This window comes from Triticum aestivum, chromosome 6B, assembly GCF_018294505.1.
Source record: "Triticum aestivum cultivar Chinese Spring chromosome 6B, IWGSC CS RefSeq v2.1, whole genome shotgun sequence".
Lineage (NCBI taxonomy): Eukaryota > Viridiplantae > Streptophyta > Magnoliopsida > Poales > Poaceae > Triticum > Triticum aestivum.
In genome coordinates this window covers 329,604,125-329,625,872 of record NC_057810.1, presented here as the reverse complement: position 1 = coordinate 329,625,872, position 21,748 = coordinate 329,604,125, and positions in this window count along the sequence as shown.

Here is a 21,748-nt window from a genome sequence, read left to right as displayed (position 1 = left end):
TGCTAGCCCTCGTGCCTGTGGCCACTCAAGACAAGCTTGCCAAGTGGGTGGATGGTCATGTGGATGCTCTGGTGAAGGAGCTGACTCCTGAGGACGACACGACCGTGCTTGCGGCCAAAGGAGCTGGCGCTGGTGGTGATGACGAGGAGGGCGGCAGCTTCAGCACAAGCAGCGAGGATGGGAGTGACGAAGAAGGCATGTCCAGCTAGGCCCGTGTTTCTTTTTCTTTAACCTGTTATAACGACAACTAAAACATATTTTTGTGAGAGCATTTTGGGAAGGGGGTGCCCCTTATGATGCGCAAGATCGCTAAATGCTTTTGAAGTGACATCCGGAGCGGGGCCCCGCAGGGCTGTGGGTCGCTGACCAAGGTAGTTGTTTATGACTTATCTGGGGTTTCGACGGTCTTGCGCGGGGCCTGGCGTTGCAGCCGGACCCCTTCTCCTGAGGCAAGCCTGCTGCGGGCTCGCGAGGCCCTGTGCCTCCCGAGGGGTTGGCTGGCCTGCCGTGGAGTGCCTCGTGAGGAGCCAATTGCTAGATTGTGACGAGGTGGGCGCGCGGGGCGGCCGCACCTTTGAGCCCCCGAGGGGAGCGATTGGTACCAGCACGTACACCGTATGATAGAGGCGAGGGTCCCGATCTTTCGGTGAGATGATAACTATCGATTTGGTGGAGACGACTTTGACGATCCGACTACAAACGTGCACGACGTTGCGCCTTAGCAATCGCTAAACCAATCTCCTGGGGTTACTGACGATGCCGGAAGCACGGTCAGCCTGACCACGAAGGTCTATTCCTGCAAGCAATCGAAGAACGAGCAAGAATATGATAAAGCAATCTGAATATTGCAAATATATATGAGGTATTGATAATGGTGGGGATCCGGAAGCGGTCTTGGTCTGGTCGTTGGACACAAACGAAGTACACGAAGTTGCAATGGCTAACTTTTAACTAAACAAATCCCAAGGAAAAGCTACTAGATGGATCTACTTATATAGGAGCAAGGGGTGGCGGCCAAGGAGGTGGGAGGACGTCCCAAGGCAGCCTAAAACTAAATCTAGGTCGTACAAGGCCAATGGGCCCAAGTGGAGGTGATGTAACACCTTTGGACTTGTAGTTTGACTCGGATTCTACTGCAGCATCAGATTGTTTCGTCCACAACTCAACGCTCCGGACGAATTTGAAGGTGATTCCAATTGGGTTGGAAAGTGCACGAAATCTAGTTTCCAACAAAAAAAGAATCACCCAATTCGGAGTCCGTATGAAAAACTTGTGTTTGTTTTGAGTCAGGTGTGTCTGTGCAGTCCGAATCGGAATCCAGGACGTGAGAGACTTGGACTCTATCTTCTCTTGGGCCAAAAGTGACGTGAGAGAACTTTTTGAACAGCAAATAAACATCTCTTTCTTCCTTATCTTCATATGTGGATTGTACAAATGTCCCATACACCTGCAATTAGACAAAACACAAAAGTGTGTGAAGTATTTTTGTTCTGGATAACATAAATAGATTATTGAATAGTTTGCACTAGAAATCACCTTACAAATATGCATATATGCAATATTTTTGGTCATATCCAAGGTAGTCATGTCCTTATCAAGTCCGGTCTAGCCTAGGACCAGCACAGTACCGTCATTGAGCGTTTATTCAACATTGCATCTTTGAATTGATTATTGCTAATCTTTTGCTACCATATATAGCCAACCCAGCTCCACATATTTCTACACCGTGTATACGTACGCTCCCCTGGCAATCGCTTTACTCAATATTCGGAGTTAGTTGACACCGCTGGTTGCCGATCACCGCCTGCTGCATGGTAAGAACTTGTAAGACATTGATATTTGCTTTACTGTGAGCGTTTTACCACCACATCCTAGTAGTTATAGGAACATTATTTTTGGGTTTTGTTTCTTGTTCTACTAATCATGACAGGATCCAGAGTCAATTCATGGGCTTTGTCGATCGCGGGAGACGTGCCACCACCTTTGCAAATACCACAACCGTCACGAGAGGTGCACAAACATCCAAATGCACATGATCAGGTTAATGTATCTATACCACCATTTAATGGCCGTTTTAAACCTGCTTTATATATTGAATGGGAGTTTGACATAAAAAATATATTTGCTTCCCATAATTTCAATGAACATAAAAAGGTTAAGGTTGCGGTTGGTTCTTTCACTGGTTATGCTTTGGTTTGGTGGAGTGAATATTGTCGGTTACACCCTGATTATATACCTACTAGGGATGATTTGAAACTTGCCATGCGACATACTTTCGTCCCTGCTTATTATACTCGTGACATGATCAAGAAGTTGCAACACTTAAAACAAGGTAGTGAAACTGTAACAAAATATTATGATGATTTACAAACTACCTTGTTGCATTCCTCTTTAGAAGAAAGTGAAGATGATTTTATGGATAGATTTTGGGGAGGATTAAACCGTGATATTCAAGAGATACTAATTCATGAAGAGTGTTATCATATGGACCATTTGTTTCATCTTGCTTGCAAAGCTGAACAGGAAATAAAACGACGTGTTGGCCACGAGGAGAACAAGCGCACGGTGCACATTCCAAGAGTTGATATGATTGTTCCTTCAACTACTAAGCATACTATGACAACCACATCCGTTGTTGTCAGGACTACATCACCTCCACCATGTGACACATCGCCCCCGAGAGTGGCTACATCATCTGAGTTGATCATAAGAGGTAATGACAAAGGTACTGATCTTCCATCTCTACATGAGAATGATGAATGCCTTGTCAATTTGAATGCACCATCTGATGAGCTACCCACTACTTTGATCACACCACCTATTTTAGAGGACTACGTTGATAATTTGACTTTGCCATGTGATCAAACAACTGAAATACCAACAATGTTGAGTGTACCCATTGAATTAACTATTGATGCAAAAGAACCAATGTTTAATCATTTTGATATGACCTCTGATCTTGGTGATGATTCTGTGTTGAATGACTTATTGCATATTTGCTTATTTAAGCATGTTGTAGCATGTAAATTTGATGCAAGTAAGGTTTATTCACCAATGTTGGGATGGTTTAATGATGAACATTGTCAATCTTTTGAAATGAATAAGAGCTTCACTTATATGTGCAAACTGAGTTGCAATATTTTCATGCCTTCTACTTCTTGTGCTAATTTTTTGGCTTTAGATTTTATGAACTATGCAAGTTACTCATCTATTCATGTGTCATATATGCAAAAATCAAGGGAAGTAAAAATGGATGACATATACATATACAACATGTACACCTTGTCTCTTTTGTTAGCCACATTTCAGATTAAGCAACGCCGAGGACGGCTTTATTTTCAAGAAGGGGAGGATGATGAGGACATGACTACCTTTGATATGACCAAAAATATTGCATATATGCATATTTGTCAGGTGATTTCTAGTGCAAACTATTCAATAATCTATTTATGTTATCCAGAACAAAAATACTTCACACACTTTTGTGTTTTGTCTAATTGCAGGTGTATGGGACATTTGTACAATCCACATATGAAGATAAGGAAGAAAGAGATGTTTATTTGCTGTCCAAAAAGTTCTCTCACGTCACTTTTGGCCCAAGAGAAGATAGAGTCCAAGTCTCTCACGTTCTGGATTCAGATTCGGACTGCACAGACACACCTGACTCAAAACGCACACAAGTTTTTCATATGGACTCCGAATTGGGTGATTCGTTTTTTTGTTGGAAACTAGATTTCGTGCACTTTCCAACCCAATTGGAATCACCTTCAAATTCGTCCGGAGCGTTGAGTTGTGGACGAAACAATCTGATGCTGCAGCAGAATCCGAGTCAAACTACAAGTCCAAAGGTGTTACATCACCTCCACTTGGGCCCATTGGCCTTGTACGACCTAGATTTAGTTTTAGGCTGCCTTGGGACGTCCTCCCACCTCCTTGGCCGCCACCCCTTGCTCCTATATAAGTAGATCCATCTAGTAGCTTTTCCTTGGGATTTGTTTAGTTAAAAGTTAGCCATTGCAACTTCGTGTACTTCGTTTGTGTCCAACGACCAGACCAAGACCGCTTACGGATCCCCACCTTTATCAATACTTCATATATACTCGCAATATTCGGATTGCTTTTATCATATTCTTGCTTGTTCTTCGATTGCTTGCAGGAATAGACCTTCGTGGTCAGGTTGATTGTGCTCCGGCGTGGTCAATAACCTCTCGGAGTTGGTTTAGCGATTGCTAAGGCACAACGTCGTGCACGTTTGTAGTTGGATCGTCAAAGTCATCTCCACCAAATCGATAGTTATCATCTCATCGAAAGATCGGGACACCTCGCCTCTATCAACTTTCTTCTAAAGAGGAATGCAACAAGGTAGTTTGTAAATCATCATAATATTTTGTTACAGTTTCACTACCTTGTTTTAAGTGTTGCAACTTTTTAATCATGTCACGAGTATAATAAGCAGGGACGGAAGTATGTCGCATGGCAAGTTTCAAATCATCCCAAGTAGTAGGTATATAATCAGGGTGTAACCGACAATATTCACTCCACCAAACCAAAGCATAACCAGTGAAAGAACCAACCGCAACCTTAACCTTTTTATGTTCATTGAAATTATGGGAAGCAAATATATTTTTTATGTCGAACTCCCATTCAATATATAAAGCAGGTTTAAAACGGCCATTAAATGGTGGTATAGATACATTAACCTGATCATGTGCATTTGGATGTTTGTGCACCTCTCGTGACGGTTGTGGTATTTGCAAAGGTGGTGGCACGTCTCCCGCGATCGACAAAGCCCATGAATTGACTCTGGATCCTGTCATGATTAGTAGAACAAGAAACAGAACCCAAAAATAATGTTCCTATAACTACTAGGATGTGGTGGTAAAACGCTCACAGTAAAGCAAATATCAATGTCTTACAAGTTCTTACCATGCAGCAGGCGGTGATCGGCAACCAGCGGTGTCAAGTAACTCCGAATATTGAGTAAAGCGATTGCCAGGGGAGCGTACGTATACACGGTGTAGAAATATGTGGAGCTGGGTTGGCTATATATGGTAGCAAAAGATTAGCAATAATCAATTCAAAGATGCAATGTTGAATAAATGCTCAACGACGGTACTGTGCTGGTCCTAGGCTAGACCGTACTAGAGACGCGAGCCTAGAACACTAATGAGGTCACGGCGTATCACAACTAGCATCAATGAAGGATACTAAGTAGCTCTTGACAGCAAGATATAAGTGAATATCACAACGGCAGTGAAGATAATGATGAAAAACAACTGCCAAGCAGGATATACAACAACTCTCTCTCCAACTTTCCTCTTGAAAAGTTTAAGACAATTTTCTGATAAATTCTTTCAAAGAATGCTATTAACTCAAGCTTTCCAATGCAAAAAGAATCACTCAATTCCGAGTTGATATGAGGAGTCAAAGAATTCTAAAACTGGCCTGAAAAATTGGAACAAGCTGTGTTCATGAACTTCGGAGGGCAAACAGACCTATTTAGAAGCCGATTTTGAGGAGTCAAATAATGAACTAGCTTCTGCAACTATTTAGATGCGGCTCGTCGCTAGCTTCAATTTGAGTACTCATGGAGCCAAAACGGACTTCGTATGAGGAAGATACACCTGTTTTACTGAACAGTGCGCAAAACAGATTCCAATCCGAATTCAGGTACGAGATTGATTCTAGATAGATCCAATTTTTTTTTCTTCTCTCTTTTTTTTCTCACGTTTTATTTTTATTTTTCTTCTCTCTCTTTTTCTTTTTTTTTTCCTTTTTTCTCTTTTTTTTCTCTATCTTTTTTTTCAAGACAAACTAGATAAGATGCAGATTGGATCAGGCGAAGATGTGAATGACCTCAACTATGATTATGACAATGAACAGTGCGTAGCACGTGGTGGAAATTAATAGATGGGATGGTGGACAGCGGAAGGGATAATGATGCAGCGGCGGCGTGACTAATGTGAACAGAACTCGAAACTCTAAAGGAACTAGACGCTAAGACCAGCAACTTACACGACGATGCAACCGATAATTCAACTATGCAAGCAATGAATAGAAAATTGCAAAGGCTCAGACTGGCTTGGATAAAGGATGAACAGATCTAACTTTTTTTTGTGTGGCTTTTTCTTGGACAATAGGTAAGAAAATAAATCTAATCTAGGAAAACTGGAAATTCTCACCGAGCAACCTGAAAACTGATACCACTTGATAGAGGCGAGGGTCCCGATCTTTCGGTGAGATGATAACTATCGATTTGGTGGAGACGACTTTGACGATCCGACTACAAACGTGCACGACGTTGCGCCTTAGCAATCGCTAAACCAATCTCCTGGGGTTACTGACGATGCCGGAAGCACGGTCAGCCTGACCACGAAGGTCTATTCCTGCAAGCAATCGAAGAACGAGCAAGAATATGATAAAGCAATCTGAATATTGCAAATATATATGAGGTATTGATAATGGTGGGGATCCGGAAGCGGTCTTGGTCTGGTCGTTGGACACAAACGAAGTACACGAAGTTGCAATGGCTAACTTTTAACTAAACAAATCCCAAGGAAAAGCTACTAGATGGATCTACTTATATAGGAGCAAGGGGTGGCGGCCAAGGAGGTGGGAGGACGTCCCAAGGCAGCCTAAAACTAAATCTAGGTCGTACAAGGCCAATGGGCCCAAGTGGAGGTGATGTAACACCTTTGGACTTGTAGTTTGACTCGGATTCTGCTGCAGCATCAGATTGTTTCGTCCACAACTCAACGCTCCGGACGAATTTGAAGGTGATTCCAATTGGGTTGGAAAGTGCACGAAATCTAGTTTCCAATAAAAAAACAATCACCCAATTCGGAGTCCGTATGAAAAACTTGTGTGCGTTTTGAGTCAGGTATGTCTGTGCAGTCCGAATCTGAATCCAGAACGTGAGAGACTTGGACTCTATCTTCTCTTGGGCCAAAAGTGACGTGAGAGAACTTTTTGGACAGCAAATAAACATCTCTTTCTTCCTTATCTTCATATGTGGATTGTACAAATGTCCCATACACCTGCAATTAGACAAAACACAAAAGTGTGTGAAGTATTTTTGTTCTGGATAACATAAATAGATTATTGAATAGTTTGCACTAGAAATCACCTGACAAATATGCATATATGCAATATTTTTGGTCATATCCAAAGTAGTCATGTCCTCATCATCCTCCCCTTCTTGAAAATAAAGCCGTCCTCGGCGTTGCTTAATCTGAAATGTGGCTAACAAAAGAGACAAGGTGTACATGTTGTATATGTATATGTCATCCATTTTTACTTCCCTTGATTTTTGCATATATGACACATGAATAGATGAGTAACTTGCATAGTTCATAAAATCTAAAGCCAAAAAATTAGCACAAGAAGTAGAAGGCATGAAAATATTGCAACTCAGTTTGCACATATAAGTGAAGCTCTTATTCATTTCAAAAGATTGACAATGTTCATCATTAAACCATCCCAACATTGGTGAATAAACCTTACTTGCATCAAATTTACATGCTACAACATGCTTAAATAAGCAAATATGCAATAAGTCATTCAACACAGAATCATCACCAAGATCAGAGGTCATATCAAAATGATTAAACATTGGTTCTTTTGCATCAATAGTTAATTCAATGGGTACACTCAACATTGTTGGTATTTCAGTTGTTTGATCACATGGCAAAGTCAAATTATCAACGTAGTCCTCTAAAATAGGTGGTGTGATCAAAGTAGTGGGTAGCTCATCAGATGGTGCATTCAAATTGACAAGGCATTCATCATTCTCATGTAGAGATGGAAGATCAGTACCTTTGTCATTACCTCTTATGATCAACTCAGATGATGTAGCCACTCTCGGGGGCGATGTGTCACATGGTGGAGGTGATGTAGTCCTGACAACAACGGATGTGGTTGTCATAGTATGCCTAGTAGTTGAAGGAACAATCATATCAACTCTTGGAATGTGCACCGTGCGCTTGTTCTCGTGGCCAACACGTCGTTTTATTTCCTGTTCAGCTTTGCAAGCAAGATGAAACAAATGGTCCATAGGATAACACTCTTCATGAATTAGTATCTCTTGAATATCACGGTTTAATCCTCTCCAAAATCTATCCATAAAATCATCTTCACTTTCTTCTAAAGAGGAATGCAACAAGGTAGTTTGTAAATCATCATAATATTTTGTTACAGTTTCACTACCTTGTTTTAAGTGTTGCAACTTCTTAATCATGTCACGAGTATAATAAGCAGGGACGAAAGTATGTCGCATGGCAAGTTTCAAATCATCCCAAGTAGTAGGTATATAATCAGGGTGTAACCGACAATATTCACTCCACCAAACCAAAGCATAACCAGTGAAAGAACCAACCGCAACCTTAACCTTTTTATGTTCATTGAAATTATGGGAAGCAAATATATTTTTTATGTCGAACTCCCATTCAATATATAAAGCAGGTTTAAAACGGCCATTAAATGGTGGTATAGATAGATTAACCTGATCATGTGCATTTGGATGTTTGTGCACCTCTCGTGACAGTTGTGGTATTTGCAAAGGTGGTGGCACGTCTCCCGCGATCGACAAAGCCCATGAATTGACTCTGGATCCTGTCATGATTAGTAGAACAAGAAACAAAACCCAAAAATAATGTTCCTATAACTACTAGGATGTGGTGGTAAAACGCTCACAGTAAAGCAAATATCAATGTCTTACAAGTTCTTACCATGCAGCAGGCGGTGATCGGCAACCAGCGGTGTCAAGTAACTCCGAATATTGAGTAAAGCGATTGCCAGGGGAGCGTACGTATACACGGTGTAGAAATATGTGGAGCTGGGTTGGCTATATATGGTAGCAAAAGATTAGCAATAATCAATTCAAAGATGCAATGTTGAATAAACGCTCAACGACGGTACTGTGCTGGTCCTAGGCTAGACCGAACTAGAGACGCGAGCCTAGAACACTAATGAGGTCACGTCGTAGCACAACTAGCATCAATGAAGGACACTAAGTAGCTCTAGACAGCAAGATATAAGTGAAGATCACAACGGCAGTAAAGATAATGAGGTGAAACAACAGCCAAGCAGGATATATCAACAACTTTGTCTCCAACTTTCCTCACCACTTGATAGAGGCGGGGTGTCCCGATCTTTCGATGAGATGATAACTATCGATTTGGTGGAGACGACTTTGACGATCCGACTACAAACGTGCACGACGTTGCGCCTTAGCAATCGCTAAACCAACTCCGAGAGGTTATTGATCACGCTGGAGCACAATCAACCTGACCACGAAGGTCTATTCCTGCAAGCAATTGAAGAACAAGCAAAATATGATAAAAGCAATCTGAATATTGCGAGTATATATGAAGTATTGATAAAGGTGGGGATCCGTAAGCGGTCTTGGTCTGGTCGTTGGACACAAACGAAGTACACGAAGTTGCAATGGCTAACTTTTAACTAGACAAATCCCAAGGAAAAGCTACTAGATGGATCTACTTATATAGGAGCAAGGGGTGGCGGCCAAGGAGGTGGGAAGACGTCCCAAGGCAGCCTAAAACTAAATCTAGGTCGTACAAAGCCAATGGGCCCAAGTGGAAGTGATGTAACACCTTTGGACTTGTAGTTTGACTCGGATTCTGCTGCAGCATCAGATTGTTTCGTCCACAACTCAACGCTCCGGACGAATTTGAAGGTGATTCCAATTGGGTTGGAAAGTGCACGAAATCTAGTTTCCAACAAAAAAAGAATCACCCAATTCGGAGTCCGTATGAAAAACTTGTGTGCGTTTTGAGTCAGGTATGTCTGTGCAGTCCGAATCTGAATCCAGAACGTGAGAGACTTGGACTCTATCTTCTCTTGGGCCAAAAGTGACGTGAGAGAACTTTTTGGACAGCAAATAAACATCTCTTTCTTCCTTATCTTCATATGTGGATTGTACAAATGTCCCATACACCTGCAATTAGACAAAACACAAAAGTGTGTGAAGTATTTTTGTTCTGGATAACATAAATAGATTATTGAATAGTTTGCACTAGAAATCACCTGACAAATATGCATATATGCAATATTTTTGGTCATATCCAAGGTAGTCATGTCCTCATCACCGTACCCAGCCGCCGCTCGCGAGGCTCACGAGGGCAGGGTAGCGGTCACGAGTTTCCAAAGAGAACGCAAGAGCTAAAAGCAAGAAAGCATACGAAATGAGAAAACTCCCCCCATTTTTATAAACGCACGAAAGACAAACTGCTGTGAAAAGTCGGCAAGCAAATACAAAAAGGAGGCAAAAAGCAGACGAACGCGTCCGGCTCCTAGCTAGTCTTCAGTATTCAATCTTCGGTCTTCTCACAAGCGCGGAGCTAAGTGCTTCCACTGGTTGGGCATAGTCATTGGGGACAGTGTCGACGGCCAGCGCAGAGCATGGTGCTTCCACTATGACGTGGGTGGGAGCCCCCGTGAGGCCCTAGGTCCGCACTCAGGAGACTCTGGGGCATGTACAGGTCCACTCATTATTACGTGAGAGTGTCACGAGCGGAGACCTTCACAGGCCGGGGCCTTGCTTCATGTCGCCCGACGAGGACCCCGCCATGCACCACCCCTGACCACCGTTGGGGAGACCGGAAACTAGGATAAGACCAAGGGGCCAAGGCGACACTGGCGGCGTCCTCGGCGACCGTAGGCACCCCACCGAGGAGAAGGGCTCGCCGGCGCCTTCCCCGGTAGGGAACCTACCTCCAAGCAGGATCCTGCTCCACGTAGCGCGAGGAAGGACCCGCCGCTGGGCTTCCCCGTGTTGCTCCCAACGTCCTTCACGCTCCTGAGGGGGATCCGCCGTCCTGAGAGCCCTGGTGGTCGCCGCGTCTTGGTTCACCTGTGATCCATGGTCAGTGTAAGCGTGCCCCTGCGTTGTTAACTATACCCAGAGGCTGCCGTTGTTGGGGATGTTGGCAGGGCTTGGTTGTGGTTCGAAGGAGAGCTCAGCCTCGTGTATGTCCAGCGCCCATCCTGATGTGGGGGATTGGCTGGGGCCCTCTCCCAGCGCGTGCCTTGGATCCATCACGACGGGGACGTAGGTTTCCGGGCTGTTCGTGCCAGAGGCGCCGCCTAGTCGCCTAACGCTCCCGCCTTCTTCTGCCATCCTCTAGTCCTGCTGGCCAGGGTCCGGTACTCCAGTGCAGCCCCTGGTAGTGTCGCCTGAAGCAGCCCCGTGCCGAGGGGGCATCTTCGGGACGACGCGGGTTGCTCCACGAGGCTGGTCGGCGTTGAGAGGCTCTTCGTGGCCCCTGGGAGAGGGCGCGCGGTTGTGTCAGGGATGAGCGCGCGCCCCCACCACCGCCTGCGACGTGGGGAGGGTGCAGAACAATGCTGCCCCCTGCATGCCGCATCCAGCAGCTCAGTGACCCTTTCCAGCAAGGCGTCGAGACCGCTCTCAAGCAGCCTACACCGCAGGAGCTCTTGGGCCATGATGACCGCTGCCCGCATGTTTGCTTGCTCCCTACACAAGTGCGGTGTGGTTGCCGCATCGTAGTTCGGAGACCGTGCGGCGCTAGTGGAGAAGGCTGCGCCGCGCGCCCCCCGCGGCAGTTCATCCCTGGCGGAACACAAGCCGCGAGCAGGGCGGAGTGAAGGTCTTCTTCGCCGGTGGGTGCTGCCGATGAGGTCTGGACGACCCAGTGCTCGACATGGGCTCCCGGGGTGTCGGCCATGGCATCGGTGGAGAGGTGGAGGATTGATCGACGGAAGAGAAGAGCCGATGCACCCCTACCTGGCGCGCCAAATGTCAGATTTCGGGATCCGGCAACCCTTGAGAGGTTCGAACTTTGGGGTGCGTGCGGAGATCTCAACCTGCCCAGCCTACCTACTCGCGATCCTCCCTAGCCTAGCGTGTCGAGCTCAAAGAGACACAAAGACACAGAGATTTATACTGGTTCGGGCCACCGTTGTGGTGTAATACCCTAATCCAGTGTGGTGTGGTGGATTGCCTCGAGGGGCTATGGATGAACTAGTACAAGGATGAACAATCCTCAGGACATGAGGTATTCTTGGGCTGGTGTGGTGCTCTACTTGTTCTAGTTTCGGTCCTCCTCTATGGTGGTGGCTAAGTCCTATATATAGTGGCCTTGGTCCTCTTCCCAAATATGAGCGGGAAGGGATTCCACAATGGTGGGATTTGAAAGGGGACAAGTAGTACATCTATCCTGACAAAAGTGGTCTTCGCCTGCGAAAAGCCTTTGGTCATAACGCTGCGGTGGGCTCAGTGATGACCTCCATCCCGCCGTCCTAGCGGTCTTAGTCTTGTTGCACCAGAATGGAAACCTTTGGCTGATTCCTCCGGACTCCGCGCCTGTGGCTTGCTTCCCTTGCATGAAAAAGGAAACCTATGCTCTGCACCCGCCCGGCGCCTGCCTGGCCTTGGTCGTCATGGCTCACGTCAGCTGAGCCTCATGAGGTAGCTGCATAGAACTCTCCGCCCCTCAGGAGCCCTCCTGAGTAGGCCACTTCCTTCGGGGGTCTTGGCGTCATCTGCCTCACGAGGCTTGGCCCCTCGCGAGGGTCTTATGGTGTTGGTGTTGAAGCTGGGCCGTACTAGGCCGTCGTTGAGGCCACTTGGCGGGCCGCGGGCAGGTAGGACTAGATACCCCCGAATCTAGGACGCCGACAGTAGTCGCGCCGTCGTAGCGTGGCGGCAGCTTCGGCCTGAACTTTGGAGCCCACTGCGCCTGTCGCAAGGCGGGGGAGAAAGCCTGGAGGCCCGTGACACCACCGAACGTGCCTGGTGAACTAGCGGAGGGTGCAGCGCCCGCCATGGAGACCGAGCGGCGAGGGTGAAGCGCGGTTGATGAACAGGCAGATCTTCGACACACCCACTACCTGGCATGCCAAATATCAGATTTCGGGGTCCGGAGACCCAAGAAAGGTTTGAACTCAGGGGCGTGTGCGAAGAACCCAACCTCTCAAGCCGATTGACTCGCTGCTCTCACGACCTAACTCGATGAATGGGAAGGAAATGGACACGATAGTTTACCAAGGTTTGGGCCACCTTGTGGTGTAAAACACTACTGCTGCTTTGTGGTGGACTAGCCTCGCGGGGGCTGACGATGAACTAGTACAAGGGGGAGAACAACCTCATGAGGCTTGTTCTTGCGATGAGCTCTAGGGATTCGGTCTCCGGGGGTCCGATCCCTTCTATGGTGGTGGCTAGGCTATATTTATAGTGGCCTCGGTCCTCTTCCCTGAAAACTTAGGCGTGAAGGGATCCCACAATGGCCAATTTTGAAAGAGGACAAGTAGTACATCCGGTCCTAATGAAAGGTGGTCTTCGCCTGCAAAGCTTTTGATCGTGACATCATGGTGGGCTCGACGATGACATCCATCCTGTCGTTCTGGCGGTCCTGGTCTTGTTGCACGCAAACGGCAACCTTTGGCTGATGCCTTGGGACTCCACACCTACGCTTGCCTCCTTAGCACAAAAGAGGAAACCTGCCGCTCTGCGCCCGCTAGTGCGCGTCTCGCCTTGGTCGTCATGGCTGGCGTCACTTCAGCCTCATGAGGTGAGTGCTTGCATAGAAATCTCCGCTCCTCATGAGGCCACTTGGGGAGGCCGCTCCTTCGGGAGGTCTTGATGTCGTCCGACTCGCGAGGCTTGGACCCTCGTTAGGGTCTTATCGTGTCGTTGCTGAAGATGGGTCGTACCAGGCCATCGATGGAGCCACACCGTGGGCAACAGGCAGGCAAGTCTGGGTACCCCAGTTCCCAGAACACCGACAAGGTGGCTTCCTAACATATACTTCCTCATCAATCTCATCATTAAGGAAAGCACATTTCACATCCATTTGATAAATCAGGATATCATTGTAGTTTGCATAAGCGATAAGAATACGAATTACCTCAAGGCGAGCAAGAGGAGCATATCTTTCACCGAAATCAATACCTTCTACCTGCGTATACCCTGAGCGACAAGACTTGCTTTGCTTCTCACAACAATGCCATTTTCATCTTGCTTATTCCGGAATATCCATTTAGTGCTGATGATATTGTGCTTCTTAGGATTTGGTTTGTCAACCAATTCCCATACATCATTCAATTAGAATTGCACCAACTCTTCTTGCATGCCATTCATTTAATCAGGATCATTCATGGCGTCCTCATACTTGGTAGGTTCTGTCAATGATACAAACCACATTAGTTAGCTAAATGAGTGTGTGAACAAGTTGTGGGTCGATAACCTGGATTCTTGTGATCTTCGAGAATTAATGCCGGATCAACTTGATTGGCCACTCGTGGGTGAGGATTTTCAGCTTGATGATCATTTTCATTTTCCTCAGCATCAGCATCAGGATGAGCATACGGGTCGCCATTTTCATCGGTTTTGCCATTCTAATTGGCATATACATTCTACTTGCCATTTGTCTTCGGAGTGGCATTTTCTTTGGACATGGCTTGGCATGTTCTGCTTCGAGTCATCGTGGCATCATCATCGAAAGATTCAGGTACATTACCTTCAACTAGCCTAACGCTCCCAATGGCCATTTGCCGAATATCATCCGAAATTGGCGGTTCATCTATCACATTAGGCAGGTGCTCCTTTTGGGAGCTGTTAGATTCATCAAACCGCATATTTACCGTTTGCATAACTTTCCCATGGTGAGAGTTATAGACACGATAAGTATGCGAGTTCGAGCCATAACCAAGAAGAAAGCCTTCATGTGCCTTAGGAGCAAACTTGGAATTATGATTCATGTCACGAATGTAGCAAGGCGCACCAAAACACATAAATAAGAAACATTTGGTTTCTTGCTAGTGATGAGCTCATATGAAGTTTTCTTGAGGAACTTGTCAAGATAAACATGATTCACAACATGACAAGCAGTGTTAATAGCATCATCCCAAAAGCGAATAGGAGTTTTATACTCACTGAGCATTGTTCTCACCATTTCGATGAGAGTTCTATTCTTTTGCTCAACAACTCCATTCTGTTGCGGAGTGTATGCGGCAGGGAACTCATGAGTTATACCATTCTCGTCGAGAAAATCTTGGATATGTGTATTTTTGAACTCGGTACCATTGTCGCTTCTGATATGCTTAATTCGCACATCGGCCTTCTTGGCGAATCTTTGAAGATGTCTTGGGTGCAGGTTTTCTCTTTGAGAAAGAATACCCAAGTGTAACAAGAGAAATCATCAACACTAACCAGACCATAATGACTGCCTCCGAAACTTGCATAGTTTTGAGGTCCGAATAAATCCATATGAAGAATTTCCAGAGGTCTTGTTGTGCTCATAATAGTTTTTGATGAATGATGCTTCTTGGTGAATTTACCAGCCTCACACGCAGCACAGAGACGATTCTTGTCGAGTTTTACATCAGGAATGCCATGAAGATGATTTTTCTTCGTGAGAGTCTGCAAATATCTCATACCTGCATGACCAAGTCTTCGGTGCCACAGCAATCCTTCGGATGCATTTGCAAGCAAACAAGTTTGGACTGGGGGACCCTTAGAGAAATTCACAATATATAAATCACCTTTTCTATTTCCCTCAAAAATGAAGGAATTGTCAGAGGCCATAAAGACAATGCATTTGGATATAGAGAATAGAACTAGCATGCCTAGATCACAAAGCTTTCCAAATAACATGAGATTGAATCCAAGAGACTTAACAAGTAAAACATCATCAATGTTCTTGTATTTGGATATAGAAATTATACCTAATCCAATTACTTTTCCTTTGTTGTTGTCGCCAAAAGTAATATACTTCAGAGAAGAAGCGGTTAAGTTGGGGTCGACAAACAACGACTTGTCTCCGGTCATATGACTAGTGCATCCACTATCCATTATCCATTCAGTACACCAGGAGACATGGTTCTACAGAGGAATTAGGCTTTCTTAACCACCCACATCTTTGCAGGTGGCTTTGAAACAAAAGAGCGAGCAGGATATGATTTCTTTCGATAAACATAATTGTTATTCGAAGAAGTGTGAGCATAATCAAAAGAATAGGCATTGAAATTCTTTCCAGACGTATGAGTATAGTGGTTGAATAATCTATGCATGTACTCATTTTTTCGAACTTCTTTAAGGAAGAATGAGCATTTTCTGTCTGCATGGCTAGTAAAGTAGTAATAGGCAATGCCTCGATAGTTTTCCTGAGCACCTAGATAGCTTTCTTTGGGGGGGCATTCCTACTATTTGGTCCAACATAGCGAGCAACAGCCTCACCACGTTGGTTTTTGAACAGCTTATAGTTATCCAGTGAATCATCATAAGAGTATTCAACAATAGGAGAGTCATATCCCAAAAGCAAAGGTGGATCGAGCATTTTGCTCTTGGCAGGCACCCACACAGTGCGAGGATATTGATCAGGTTCCCTGTAGGAGCCATTTTCATTCAGTTTCCTTTCAAAATCGATACCTTCTTTCCTAGGAATCTTGTGAAGATAGATTTCTTTAGAACATCACAAAGGATTTGATGCCCTTTGCAAGATTTGAACATTCCTGTCTGAATAAGATCCTTCAACCTAGCATTTTCATTAGACATAGAACCATTTTTCTCAGCAGAGGGGTTAGCATTCACAGAAGATTCAACATTTGATTCAGCATTGTTGCGTTCAAGGCATTTTAAGCAAGGTGGTACAAACACTTTAGGTTTCTTTTTGAGTTGTTGGGTGAGAAGAGAATTTTCTCTGATCAAGTCATCATGAGCCTCTCTCAGCGACTCAAGTTATGTTTCCTTTTCAAGTAATTACAAGTCAATTTCTCATGGTCGCCTGGGAGAAAATACTGACAATTTGATAGTTCTTCCATTCGTGACAAGAGAGCGGAATGTTCTTCCATCAATGATTGATTTTTCTCCATCTCCTCAACCAACAACCCTTCAGATTCCTGAGTGTTTTGTCAATTTTCTCAAGAGAGTTTTGTTGTATATTTGCAACTTTGATCAGTTTAGCATGGTCATCCTCATCCAAAGAATATTGATCACTGGAGTGAACCTTGTGGTATTTGGAGGATAGCTTTTCTTTTGAAGCTTTGGCCATAAAGCAGTAGGCAGGAGATTCATCGTCGTTTGAATGATTCCAGAAGAAGTTTGTTGCATGGGAGGAGGCACATGCTGTACCAGCCATGCCAGAGTTAGAATCCTCATCGGATTCATCAGCTTCTTTGAAGTCAGGTGACTCTTCTTCATCGGAGTCCACCTCCTTGTTGTTGTACTCCTTGGCCTTGCGAGAGGTATTCTTGAGGTTGGAGGAGGACTTGGAAGGATTCCTTGAGGAATATCTTGACGAAGACTTGGAGGCGGAGTTGTCCTTCTTCTTGAAGAACTACTTTGGTTTCTTCTCATCATTGGAGTTGTAGTTCTTGCTCTTGCCTTTGCCATGGTAGTTTCCTGAATCATATCTTCCACTGGCACAGATTTCAGCTTCCTAGAGATGACAGCTCGAAATGAAATTTTTGCACTTGAAGCAAGTGTAATCTCCAGTAGGTTTTGATGAAGATTTGGAATCGCCAGAGTTGTTGGATCCTTTCTTATGGAACTGGTTCTTCCTGTAAAGGCGCTAGAATCTTTTTGTGATTAATGTGAGATCTTTGCTGATCCTTTCTACTCATCTAAATCTTCGTCGGCATTTCCTTCTGAGGAAGAATCAGCCACAACCTTGAGAGCATGACTTTTGCGGTGACCTAAGCCATAGAGATCTCTCTTTTCCTCTTCTTGTTCCTCGTGGGTGTTTAGCCTTTCCATGATATCAGCAGAGTCGAGAACTTTGAAGTCCGCTCGTTCCCTAATCATGAGAACTAGAGTATCGAATGAGTTGTCAAGAGATCAAAGCAGTTTCTTCACAACTTCATGATCAGTGATGTCTTTGGCGCTGATACCTTGCAGTTTGTTTGCAATGTCACTTAGACAGTCAAAGGTTTACTAGCAGCTTTCATTTCCGATTCGCTTGAACCGATTAAACTTCGCTCGAAGAGTATCAATGCAAGCTTCTTTCTAAGTTGAAACACCCTCATTTATCTTTTTGAGAACATCCCACAAATCATTAGCAGTTCCACACTAACAATAGCAAAGAAATTGAGCACGAGAGAGATGGCCAACAATATCATCCTTAGCTTGAGCGTCCATCTGAATGAGTTTCTTCTGGTGGTCAGTGGGGACTTGAGGCACTTCCACCATTTATCCATTCAGCACCATGTTCCACATATCATCATCAATAGGTCGGAGGAGGGTCTCCATCTTCTCCTTCTAGAAGGGATAGTCTGTCCCATCGAAGATGGGAATCTTGAGATGCGACTTCCAGCTCACTTAAGACATACTTAAACTCCAAGGTGGTTAGACCAAAATGAGTAGAGTAAAGGAGTACCTTGTTCTGATACCAATTGTAGGAACAAAGTATGTCTACCAGAGGGGGGTGAATGGGAGTTTCAAAATTTCTTTTGGAAATATCAAAACTCTCGGAACCCAGCAGCGAAGCAAATGTAAACAGAGTATAGCGAGCAAATACAAACTAATGAATGGAAACTAAATGCATTCATTGAGACAAATCACATGATAGATACATTTTGAATGTAAAGAGGAGAAGCAGAGGTAACCAGTGATGCTCGATGGCAACAAAAAAAATTGGTAGACCAGTTCTTCCTTCTGCATAAGGACTAGGCCAGGTTAGAGGCGTTGTGACTTAACACGGAAGATAAACTCTCTTAGCCCTGTTCTCCTTGACAATTGGTTCATCAACCAATGTCGATCACTCGTGGTAGATACATGAGGTGATCTCCAAACCTTTACAGACTTCTTCTTCGAGAACCACAATTACTCTTGGTCTCTGAAGAAATTGACACCTAACTGTCTAGAGAGTTGGCATCTCTCAAGAGTAATAGGCGGAGTGTACTGGACTTACATTCGAGTGATGCTGAATCACTATCTAATTTTTTGGCTCTAAGGTTTTCTCTCGGTGGATTTTAAACTAAAATCACTCTGGACAGGGGGTTACTCAAAAATCTTTCTCACAATCAAATGGAGCAGCCACCGGACAATGCCCGCGCGTGGTGGCTATTTATAGCCGCAACCTTCCCTGGCGGGAAATTACCATTTTGTACACGTGGTCCAGCCAATGGCCAACCGACATGTTTACAATGGTCGGATTTTAAGGGCAATGGTAACATTACTTGCGGACCAAGTAATGTTGACTCCTGGATCTGAGACAAATCTCTCATAGCGAAGAAGAACATAGTCTCTTGCTGGCAACTATTTGCTCGGAACACAAAGAGATCTCTCTCGCAACTTTCATAGGATTCGGGTTTAGCATAAGAGAATCAAAGTTCCAAACGCTACACTCCTCTTAATAGTACAATGGTCCTGTGACTCAATAAAGAGAAAAGGAACAATGAAATAAATACTACGTCTTCACTTCATCTTCAATATTCTCGATCGCAGTCACTTCCTTCGAACGAGCACCGAACCAATTGCTTCACGCCAGCAATTTTTGAGCCTTCACTCTTGTTATCATAATCTTCGGTGATAATCTCTTCTGTCACGCAGGGGATTATCTTCATCGTTTGGATCAAACTCCTCTTGATTCCAAGGACCTATTACTCTGTGTGCACTAGCAAACACATAAGTCCCATATTGTTTATGTCAACAAACTCCAAAACATAAGGAGGCAAATTATTGCAGCAATAGAAGAGAAAACGAGTGATGGATCCAATCTCGGAGGGGCTCCCGCCCCTCCACCGCCATGGAGGCCATGGACCAGAGAGAAAACGCTCCTCCCATCTAGGAGGGAGGTTAAGAAAGAAGAATGAGGAGGGGACTCTCTCCCCCTCTCTCCTAGTGGCGTCGGAGTGCTGCGAGGGCAAGGATCGTGATGGCGGTCTACATCAACAACCTCTCTACCATCAACACCAACTTTCTCCCTCTCTATGCATCGGTGTAACACATCTTCTCTCTCTTGTAATCTCTACTTAAACCTTGTGCTCAACACTATATATTATTATCCAATGCTATGTGGCTATGCTATGATATTTGAGTAGATCCATTTTGTCCTATGGGTTGAGTGATGATCGTGATTGGTTTGAGTTGTATGTTTTATTTTGGTGTTGTCCTATGGTGCCCTCCGTGTTGTGCAAGCGTGAGGGATTCCTATTGTAGGGTGTTGCAATAAGTTCATGATTTGCTTATGGTGGATGGCTAGAGTGAAAGAAGCTTACATCCGTAAGGGGATTGTTGCATATGGGAGTAATGTGGACTTGTGATAGAGGCAAAGGTGTCCCGTCTTTCGATGAGATGGTGGATTTCGCTTTGGTGGAAGTCGACTTTGACGATCCGACTACGAACGTGCGAGGACGTCGCGCCTTAGCAATCGCTAAACCAACTCCGAGAGGTTATTGACCACGCCGGAGCACGATCAACCTGACCACGAGGGTCTGTTTCCTGCGAGCAAACGAAGAACAAGCAAGAAACTAAGATTGCAATCTGGATATTGCGAATATAAGATGAAAGCTTTATTGATCAAGGTGGGGTTCTGTGACGCCTTTGTCTGGTCGTTGAACACAAACGAAGTACGCGAAGTTGCAGCTATGGCGAACTTTTAATCTAAACAAAACCCAAAGTCTAAACGATGCCCTAAGGGTTGTATATATGGCGGAAGAGGGGGGGAATTTCGTGGCCCTTGGTGGAGGGGTCCGAAATCAACCCTATCTCTTGTTTCCCCACACATACGGACTCTAAAAATAGCCTATACTTATGTATTTCGAAATTACATGGGCCTGGCCCAATAATAAGGTGACGCAGCACCTAAAATAGCCTCGGGACGAAATTTATGAAGTGGCATCTTGTATATTTCGTCCAAGGCTTCATGCACCCATTATGGTGGCTTCAAAGTCCTGAAATCATCACTTGTAACTCCGTTCTTGTTCCCCTTGCGCATGCCATCATCTCCATGCTTGTTCTTGCTCCAATGTTCATCCTTCTCCAAGCTAGGCCCTTCATTTGTAAGCAAAACAAATGTATCCAATTTAGGCAGCATCATATTCTCATGAACATTAGAATCATTACCAAGAAACGAAAGTACCTGGTAATTTAGTTGGCGTGCACGGGCTCTAGTAATTGGTCCAGTATGTATAGCAGCAGGGGCTGTGGGTGTAACAATTGTATTGAGGTATTGATAAAGGTGGGGATCCGTAAGCGGTCTTGGTCTGGTCGTTGGACAATAGGTAAGAAAATAAATCTAATCTAGGAAAACTGGAGATTCTCACCGAGCAACCTGAAAACTGATACCACTTGATAGAGGCAAAGGTGTCCCGTCTTTCGATGAGATGATGGATATCGCTTTGTTGGAAGTCGACTTTGACGATCCGACTACGAACGTGCGAGGACGTCGCGCCTTAGCAATCGCTAAACCAACTCCGAGAGGTTATTGACCACGCCGGAGCACGATCAACCTGACCACGAGGGTCTGTTTCCTGCGAGCAAACGAAGAACAAGCAAGAAACTGAGATTGCAATCTGGATATTGCGAATATAAGATGAAAAGCTTTATTGATCAAGGTGGGGTTCTGTGACGCCTTTGTCTGGTCGTTGAACACAAACGAAGTACGCGAAGTTGCAGCTATGGCGAACTTTTAATCTAAACAAAACCCAAAGTCTAAACGATGCCCTAAGGGCTGTATATATGGAGGAAGAGGGGGGAATTTCGTGGCCCTTGGTGGAGGGGTCCGAAATCAACCCTATCTCTTGTTTCCCCACACATACGGACTCTAAA